This window comes from Triticum aestivum, chromosome 3A, assembly GCF_018294505.1.
Source record: "Triticum aestivum cultivar Chinese Spring chromosome 3A, IWGSC CS RefSeq v2.1, whole genome shotgun sequence".
NCBI lineage: Eukaryota > Viridiplantae > Streptophyta > Magnoliopsida > Poales > Poaceae > Triticum > Triticum aestivum.
The window spans coordinates 476,227,001-476,236,621 of record NC_057800.1 but is presented as its reverse complement, the minus strand read 5'-3'; positions in this window follow the sequence as shown (position 1 = coordinate 476,236,621).

Sequence of the window (9,621 nt, the reverse complement as noted above, 5' to 3'; positions counted from 1 at the left end):
CGGAGAGGGCGACGCCGGGCGAAGGGACGAAGCGGGGGTGGGCGACGCGGAGACAACGGGCCTCGGCGGCCCGAAGCGGGCCCGGGCGGGCCGCGCGGCGCGGGGGCGAGGAGCTGCCACGTGGCGCTCGGCGATTGGTGCGGCGAGCTGTCTCCGGCGCCGGCGGACAATGTCCGGCGCGCTGAGGACGAAGGGGACTAGGGTTAGGGGTGTTTTGACCCGAAAATTTTGGGGGAAGGTCTTTATATAGAGGTAGGAGGAGCTAGGAAGCTCCAAAAGGAGTGCGGTTTTCGGTCATGCGATCGTGATCGAACGCTCTAGACGATGGAGGGTTTTTTGGTGGGTTTGGGGCCAAATTGGAAGGGTGTTGGGCTGCAACACACACGAGGCCTTTTCGGTCCCTCGGTTAACCGTTGGAGTATCAAACGAAGTCCAAATGGTACGAAACTTGACAGGCGGTCTACCGGTAGTAAACCAAGGCCGCATGGCAAGTCTCGGTCCAACTCGGAAATGTTTAACCCTCACACACGAAAATAGGTAGAAAGGGGCATCGGGTGACATAGGAGCGCTGGAATGCAAAACGGACAACGGGAAAAATGCTCGAATGCATGAGACGAACACGTATGCAAATGCAATGCAGATGATGACATGATATGAGATGCATGACAAAGACAACAACACACAGAGACAAAAACCTGACAACGACGAAATGAAATAACTTAGTGCCGGAAATGGCAAGAGTTGGGATACATATAAGGTAAATTACATCCGGGGTGTTACAACACTCCACCACTACGAAAGGATCTCGTCCCGAGATCTAGGACTGGAAAAACTCTGGGTACTCAGAACGGAGGTGATCCTCGCATTCCCAGGTGGCTTCGCGGTCGGAATGGTGTGACCACTTGACTTTGAGGAATATGATTGACTTGTTGCGAGTCTTGCGCTCAGTTTCTTCAAGAATAGCAACTGGGTGCTCACGATAAGAAAGGTCTTCTTGGAGATCAATGTCTTCAAAGTTGACGGTACGGTCAGGGGTCTTGAAGCACTTGCGGAGTTGAGACACATGGAACACGTCGTGCACGTTTGCAAAGTTGGAGGGAAGCTCGAGTTGATAGGCGAGATTGCCTCTCTTGCTGACGATCTTGAAAGGACCCACGTATCTAGGGGCAAGCTTCCCTTTGATACCGAAGCGACGAGTACCTTTCATGGAGAGACGCGGAGGTAAATATGGTCTCCGATCTCGAAAGCCAACTCACGATGCTTACTATCATAGTAGCTCTTCTGGCGCGATTGCGCTGATTTGAGGTTATCACGAATGACTTTGCACATCTCTTCTGCCTCTGTGATCAAGTCATTTCCAAGAAGTTGACGTTCACCAGTCTCTGACCAGTTAAGAGGAGTACGGAACTTCCTGCCATAGAGAATTTCAAATGGGGCCTTGCCCGAACTCGCTTGAAAGCTGTTGTTGTAGGAAAACTCGGCATATGGAAGACAATCTTCCCACTTCATACCGAAGGAGATGACGCAAGCCCTGAGCATATCTTCAAGGATCTGATTGACACGCTCGACTTGGCCGCTAGTTTGAGGATGAAAAGCTGTGCTGAAACGGATGTTGGTGCCCATGGCCTTCTGAAAAGAATCCAAAACTTGGAGGTGAAGATGCTGCCACGGTCTGAAGAAATCAACTGCGGAATGCCGTGCAGAGAGACAATCCGAGAGGTATAAAGCTCTGCCAATTGAGCTGTTGTGATAGACTCTTTGATAGGCAGAAAGCGAGCCACTTTAGTGAGTTTGTCAGTGACAACGAATATAGCATCATTGCCACGCTTGGAGTTTGGAAACCCAGTCACGAAGTCCATCTCAATGTGGTCAAACTTCCATTCTGGAATGGCAAGAGGTTGGAGGAGACCAGCTGGTCGTTGGTGTTCTGCCTTCACTCTTCTGCAGACATCACATTCATTCACGAACTGAGCAATCTCGTGCTTCATTCGAGTCCACCAATACGCCTGGTTGAGGTCCTGGTACATCTTTGTACTTCCAGGGTGGATAGAGAGGAGTGAATTGTGAGCCTCGTTCATAATGACTTTACGAAGGTCACCTTTAGGCACAACAATGTGATCCTCGAAGAAGAGAGTATCCTTGTCATCAAGACGACAACACTTGTACTTGGATTGACTCTTGGCAATCCCAATCTTCACCTTCTTCACCATAGCATCAAGAAGTTGAGCCTCGCGAATCTGATCTTCCAAAGTATGAGAGACTTGAAGGTTGGCGAGGAAACCTTGAGGAACAACTTGAAGATTGAGTTTGCGGAAAGCTTCACAAAGCTCGGGTTGGTAAGGCTTGAGAATCAAACTGTTGCAGTAAGCCTTTCTGCTCAAAGCGTCAGCAATTACATTGGCCTTGCCTGGAGTATATTCGATGCTCGGATTATACTTTTGAATCATTTCGACCCAACGAGTCTGCCTGAGGTTGAGATTAGGCTGAGTGAAGATGTACTTGAGACTCTTATGGTCAGTGAAGATGTCCACTTTTCTTCCCAATAAGAGATGTCTCCAAGTCAAAAGAGCATGCACCACTGCTGCCAACTCGAGGTCATGAGTGGGGTAGTTCTTCTCGTTGGGCTTCAACTGGCGAGAGGTATAAGCCACAACTTTCTTCTCTTGCATCAACACTGCACCAAGACCTTGAAGAGAGGCATCACAGAAGACCTCGAACGGTTTGGATTCATCAGGAGGAGTCAGAACTGGAGCAGTGACTAATTTCTCTTCCAGGGTGTTGAAAGCGATGTCACATTCTGGAGACCAAACATACTTGACATGCTTCTGGAGAAGGTTGGAAAGAGGCTTCGCGATCTTTGAGAAGTTCTCAACGAACCTTCGACAATAGCTTGCGAGACCAAGGAAACTGCAGAGTTGCTTCACGTTCTGAGGTGGTTCCCAATTCACAATTGCAGACACCTTCTCAGGATTCACCGCTATGCCCTTGGCAGATATGATATGCCCAAGGTAGAGAACCTCATCGAGCCAAAACTCGCACTTTGAAAACTTGGCATAGAACTGATGTTCTCTGAGCTTATCCAACACCAAACGCAAGTGCTTGGCATGATCTTTCTTGTTCTTGGAAAAGACCAAAATGTCATCGAGGTAGACCAAGACGAAGTCATTTGTGTAAGGGTTGAAGATGAAGTTCATCATGCGAGAGAATGTCGGAGGATCGTTGACGAGGCCAAAAGACATGACAGTGTATTCATATGAACCACAGCTTGTTCTGAATGCTGTCTTGGGGATATCTTGCTCGCAAATTCGTATCTGGTGATAGCCCATACGAAGATCAAGCTTGGAGAATACTTGAGCACCTTTGAGTTGTTCAAACAGCTCGTTGATGTTGGGAAGTGGGTACTTGTTCTTTATAGTCTTCTTGTTGAATGGACGGTAGTCAACACAAAGTCTGCCCGTTCCATCCTTCTTCTTCACAAAAGAACTCCACAACCCCATGGAGAAGAACTAGGTCGGATGAGACCCATTCGCTCTTGAATCTCGAGTTGCTTCTTCAGCTCCTTCAACTCTTTAGGTCCAAGTTTGTAAGGACGTTTACAAACGGGTTCCGTGCCAGGCTCAAGATCGATGACGAATTCAACTGGCCGGTGTGGAGGCATTCTTGGAAGCTCTTCTGGAAAGACGTCTTGATATTCGCAAACGACTGGAATTTGAGGATGGCATCTAGTTCACCCTTCTCATTGAGAGAAAACAGACGAATGGTATCATCCCTTGCGGCAAAGACAATTACATCCTCAGACGAATGAGTCAATTGAATTTGCCTGGCAGCACAATCAAGCTGAGCCTTGTGCTTACAAAGCCAATCCATTCTGAGAATAAGATCAATATCCGAGTTACCAAGGACCACTGGAGAGGACAGAAACTTGTAGTCGCCCAATGTGATAGAGACATCGGGAGCAACCAAACTAGAAGTCAAAAGCTTGCCGGGAGAAACAACTTGCATGACTTTGGGCATAACCTCAGTATCAACATTGTGCTTCGATGCAAATGGGAAAGACAAGAAAGAATGCGATGCACCAGTGTCAAAAAGTACTCTTGCAGGAACATCGTTAACATGAAGGTTACCCATGATGACATCTGATGAGTCCTCTGCCTGAGCTGCATTCATCAAGTTGACCTTGACGTGCTTGGGGTTATGCTTGACCACTGCGGTACTTGCCGATCTCACAGGAGGAGGAGGAGGGAGACGCCTCTGATTGAAGCATTTGTTGGCATAGTGACCCTTCTATTGGCACTTGTTGTACGTGACCTTCGAGAGTGGATGGTGATACGAAGCACTTGATCTTGGAGCTTGAGATGAAGTCTTGTTCTGAAAGCCAGGGTTGGGTGGGTGGGAAGATCCACTGCCACCTTTGCTCTTCTGCTGATAAGGCTGACGGAACGGAGGAGGAGGAAGCCAATACTTTTGCTGCTTAGCCACTTGAGTTGAGGAAGAAGGAGTTGCATCTCTGACTCGCTTCTTGGAAGCATCGCACTTCAGTTAAGCAGACTCTTGCTTCATTGCCATGTTGTAAAACTCATCGTAGTTCTTGGGCTCAAAAAGGACGAGAGCAAGTTGGAGTTCTTCTCTGAGACCACCCCTGAACTGGTATATCATGCTCTTCTTGTCAGGGACGTCTTGCTTAGCAAAATGGGCGAGCTTCTGGAACATGATGTTGTACTGGTAAACAGACATAGTGCCTTGCTTCAGGTTGCGGAATTCCTCACGCTTGCTTTCAACCACACTCTGAGGAATATGATGAGCTTTGAAGTCTTGACGGAATTCATCCCAGGTAAACACACGGCCTCCTCTGGAATCTTTGTACTGCCAAAACCATTCTGCAGCTTGGTCTTTGAGTTGGAAGGAGGCGAACTTGACAAAGTCCTCAGGCCTGACGTTACTGCACTCGAAATGCTTGCATATGTCCACGAGCCAATCATCAGCGTCTGTTGCCTCAACACAATTGCTGAAGGTCTTTGGCTGGTTAGCAAGGAACTGGTTGAGTGTAGCAAACTGATTCTGATTATTGCCATGGCCCTGGTTCCCTTGGTTGCGCTCTTGAAGAAGTTGCATGATCAGCTGTGTGTTTGCATTGGTAGCGGCCATCACAGCTTGCCATGCCTCCGGAGGTGGAGGTGGTGGTGACGGATCAGGATTCGGAGTCGTGCGCGTTGGAGGAGCCATCCTGAAGAGGTTGACATCCGTTAGCATCTTGACAGACAAATATTTAAGCTGAATCAAACGGGTTGAAATTGCAACATATAGTCTTCACATCCGAACAAAATGAACGAATGCATTCCAATTGAAATGGTCACATTTCCATAAATTGAGAAGCCACTTAGAATTGAGGTAGAAGAAAAACAACAAGGTACGGAACAAGAACAAATACTTGGTGAGGATTACCCAATCCCAAACCAAATATCTATGGAAGAAGAACTAGAGCTACAAGAATTCCCACCTATGAAACTCCCGAACCTTTCCGGTTATGCAATCAGGTGTTGCGGATATAGGGGAAGCATAATATCTCACCCAAATCTAGCAAATCCTACATCCAGCTGTATCCATCCTTCAACACATAACCGAGAAACCTTCGGAAATCATCTACCTCAACCTTCGAAAAGCATCCGTTATACAATTTATGGTAATACTCCCGAACTCCCGCCCTAGTACTGGGTGGCGTCGAGATTATCTCACCAACAACTGCATAAAAAGATTTTCGATGTCGGCGAAACTCAGGTATTCCAGAATCTCAATGATAAAATTGTGATGACAACACCTCAGAGCTCAACCCCCCGGGACACTGCCACAACCCCTAAATGACAGGAGGCACCAAGAACAATGTTCTCGTCACAAAACCATCGGAACGATTCCAAGATACCCGCGTGATCCTAAATTTTTTTAGTGAAATTTGAGAAGAGAAGAGTCAAAACTCTACGTCAGGATGCCTTACCAGAGCGATGAAGGGACTGGGGACTAAAAAGAATTCCTAACTCTCCGATATATAATTCCTAAATGACTCAAAACATTTTTCTAGACTCAACAACGCCAGTGATTCGATCAAGCAGGGGGCTCCTAAGGTCGGGGAAGGCTCTGATACCAACTTGTAACGCCCTCGATGCGGCTATATCTCCTACGTGTCGAAGCACGACTTAGAGGCATAACCGCATTGAACGCAATGTCGCAAGTAAGGTAATCTTCACAACAACCCATGTAAATAAATAAAAGGGGAAAAGATACATAGTTGACTTACACTCGCCACATCACACAAATACATGAATAGCATTACAATCATCCAATACACTCATTGTAACGCCCTCGATGCGGCAATAGCTCCCACGTGTCGAGGCACGACTTAGAGACATAACCGCATTGAAAGCAATGTCGCAAGTCGTGCCTCGACACGTGGGAGCTATAGCCGCATCGAGGGCGTTACAAGTTGGTATCAGAGCCGACCCTCACGGTTACACGGATGGTTGCGGACAGGTGCGTGGTCATGTTGTTCATGACGTTTGTGACCTGTCGTGGCACCTAACATGGCACATGTACCGGACTGGAAGCACAGACGTTTGTGCCAAGAGGGAACATTCATGTGGCCCGACGAGGACGTCGGTTCCTCTGAGTGGGGGTGTATGTGATAGCCTGGCTTATTAGGGATGATAGACTACTCATATTAATAAGGAATTCCTTCTTTTCTGGGAGCCCATTCGGACAGAACTCCAAAGTTAAGCGTGCGACAAAGTCCCCGATCGCCCCAACTGGGCACCACTACTGATCATCTGGGAAAGACACGTAGTAATGGCGAGAGTCTTCATCGAACTCCCACTTGAGCTCAAGCGCATCGTCTGGAGCGGTATCATCGGTCCCTGCATCTGGTTTTGGAAGTAAACTGTGAGTCACGGGGACTCAGCAATCTCACACCCTCGCGATCAAGACTATTTAAGCTTATAGGTAAGGCAAAGGTATGATGTGGAGCTGCAGCAAGCGACTAGCATATATGGTGGCTAACATATTCACAAAAGAGAGCGAGAAGAGAAGGCAAAAGCACGGTCGAACAACTATGATCAAGAAGTGATCCTAGAACAACCTACGTCAAGCATTACTTCAACACCATGTTCACTTCCCCGACTCCGCCGAGAAGAGACCATCATGGTTACACACGCGGCTGATGCATTTTAATTAAGTTAAGTTTCAGGTTTTCTACAACCGGGCATTAACAAATTCCCATCTGCCCATAACCGCGGGCACGGCTTTTGAAAGTTCAAATCCCTGCAGGGGAGTCCCAACTTAGCCCATCACAAGCTCTCACGGTCAACGAAGGATATTCCTTCTCCCAAGACAAACCGATCAGACTCGGCATCCCGGTTACAAGACATCCTCGACAATGGTAAAACAAGTCCAACAACACCGCCCGAATGTGCCGACAAATCCCGATAGGAGCTGCACATATCTCGTTCTTAGGGCACACTCAGATGAGACATCCTACGAGTAAAACCAACCCTCAAGTTGCCCCGAGGTGGCCCCGCAGTCTACTCGGCCGGACCAACACTTAGAGGAGCACTGGCCCAGGGGGGGTTAATAAAGATGACCCTCGGGCTCCGGAAACCCAAGGGAAAAAGAGGCTAGGTGGCAAATAGTAAAACCAAGGTTGGGCATTGCTGGAGGAGTTTTATTCAAGGCGAACTGTCAAGGGGTTCCCATTATAACCCAACCGTGTAAGGAACGCAAAATCCGGGAACATAACACCGATATGACGGAAACTAGGGCGGCAAGAGTGGAACAAAACACTAGGCAAAAGGCCGAGCCTTCCACCCTTTACCAAGTATATAGATGCATTAAAATAAACAAGATAATATGGTGATATCCCAACAATAAACAATATTCCAACAAGGAACGATCTCCAATCTTCACCTGCAACTAGCAACGCTATAAGAGGGGCTGAGCAAAGCGGTAACATAGCCAAACAACAGTTTGCTAGGACATGGTGGGTTAGAGGTTTGACATGGCAATATGGGAGGCATGATAAGTAAGTGGTAGGTATTGTAGCATAGGCATAGCAAAAGAGCGAGCATCTAGCAAGCAAAGATAGAAGTGATTTCGAGGGTATGGTCATCTTGCCCGCAAAAGTTTTCAAAGTTGCCTTGATCCTTGTAAGCGAACTCAACGGGCTCCTCATTCACGAACTCGTCTCCCGGCTCTACCCAAACAAAAACAACAAGCAAACGGAACACAATCAACCACGTGCAATGCTCAAACAACATGATGCAAACACGGTATGATATGCGAGATGCGGTATGTGATGCATATGCAAGATTTGACAAGGAATGATTGAACCTGGCCTCAACTTGGAAATCCAAGAGTGCCACTAGAAAGGTGAGGTGATTTCGGTTGAAATTGATATAAAGATCACCGGAATCGGATGCACGGTTTGGAAATGGCAAGCAAAACAGATATGGCACTGGTCTGCGATAATCAGCAAGTGATCAACTAAATGCATCAAGATAAATATGCTACAGCACTCAAACATGACAACAAAATACATGGCAGAGATCCACTCATGATGCTTGACAAAAGATGAACACTGAGCTATGGCTAATTCATCAATTAACAGATTCAAACAAGCATGGCGAAAGAGCAAATGATAACATGTTTCAGACTTTGTGAAATTAACACAAGTCTGGAATTATCATCAGGAAGCACACTTTAGAGCATGAAAACTACATGCTATAGGAACTTATCATGGCAAAGCAAGGCATGGAATGAAGCTACTCAAAGCACTTAACAAAAGTCCCTTAGTGACCTTGAACAAAAAGGGATTATAAAATACATTTGCAAGCATGTGAACATAGCAAAAACACAAACAGATTCAGACTTGGTGAAAAACTAGAGCATGCAAAACAGTCAACGAGTAGGCATGTTTACGAGCTCGATGCACTCACTACAGAGCATGGCATGACAAAATAAGCATACACCCATCAAGAAGACATGGCATAGAAGCTATACATGGCAATAACAACAACATAGCATGCACGGATCAATAGCAACATCCTCGGCAAAATCGCTAAACATGTCAACAATCTGCCAGGATCATTTTATAGCAAAAGTAGAGCTCGATTGACTCAAGTTAGGGTGCTCCATAAATGCAAACAAAGACATGGATGGATAGAGCACCACAATATTAACAAAACATCCTTACTGATCATCCTCAAAAGAGGCACGGATCACTACGAAACAACATGAACATATGACATAACAACAAAATCAGGACAATGACTTGGTGAAATTCTAAGTCCCTGAAATCAACATCAATGATTACGCTACTTTGCAAGCTTGTGCTAGTCACCACAAATATCACAAAAATACATGGCATACACCCCTGTAAAGATGGCATGGCATATAACAAACACATGTAGAGCTCAGGATCATAGCATGCACATATTAATCATGGAAAAAATGACAAAATGCCATTTGCTGAAACAGATCTGACAAATTCATCACATTGCCCTCTTGCAACAGCATTTCGGGCATCAAGATGAACTCAAATGAAAATGATGCAATGAGATGAAATGATGTACTCGCCGAGGC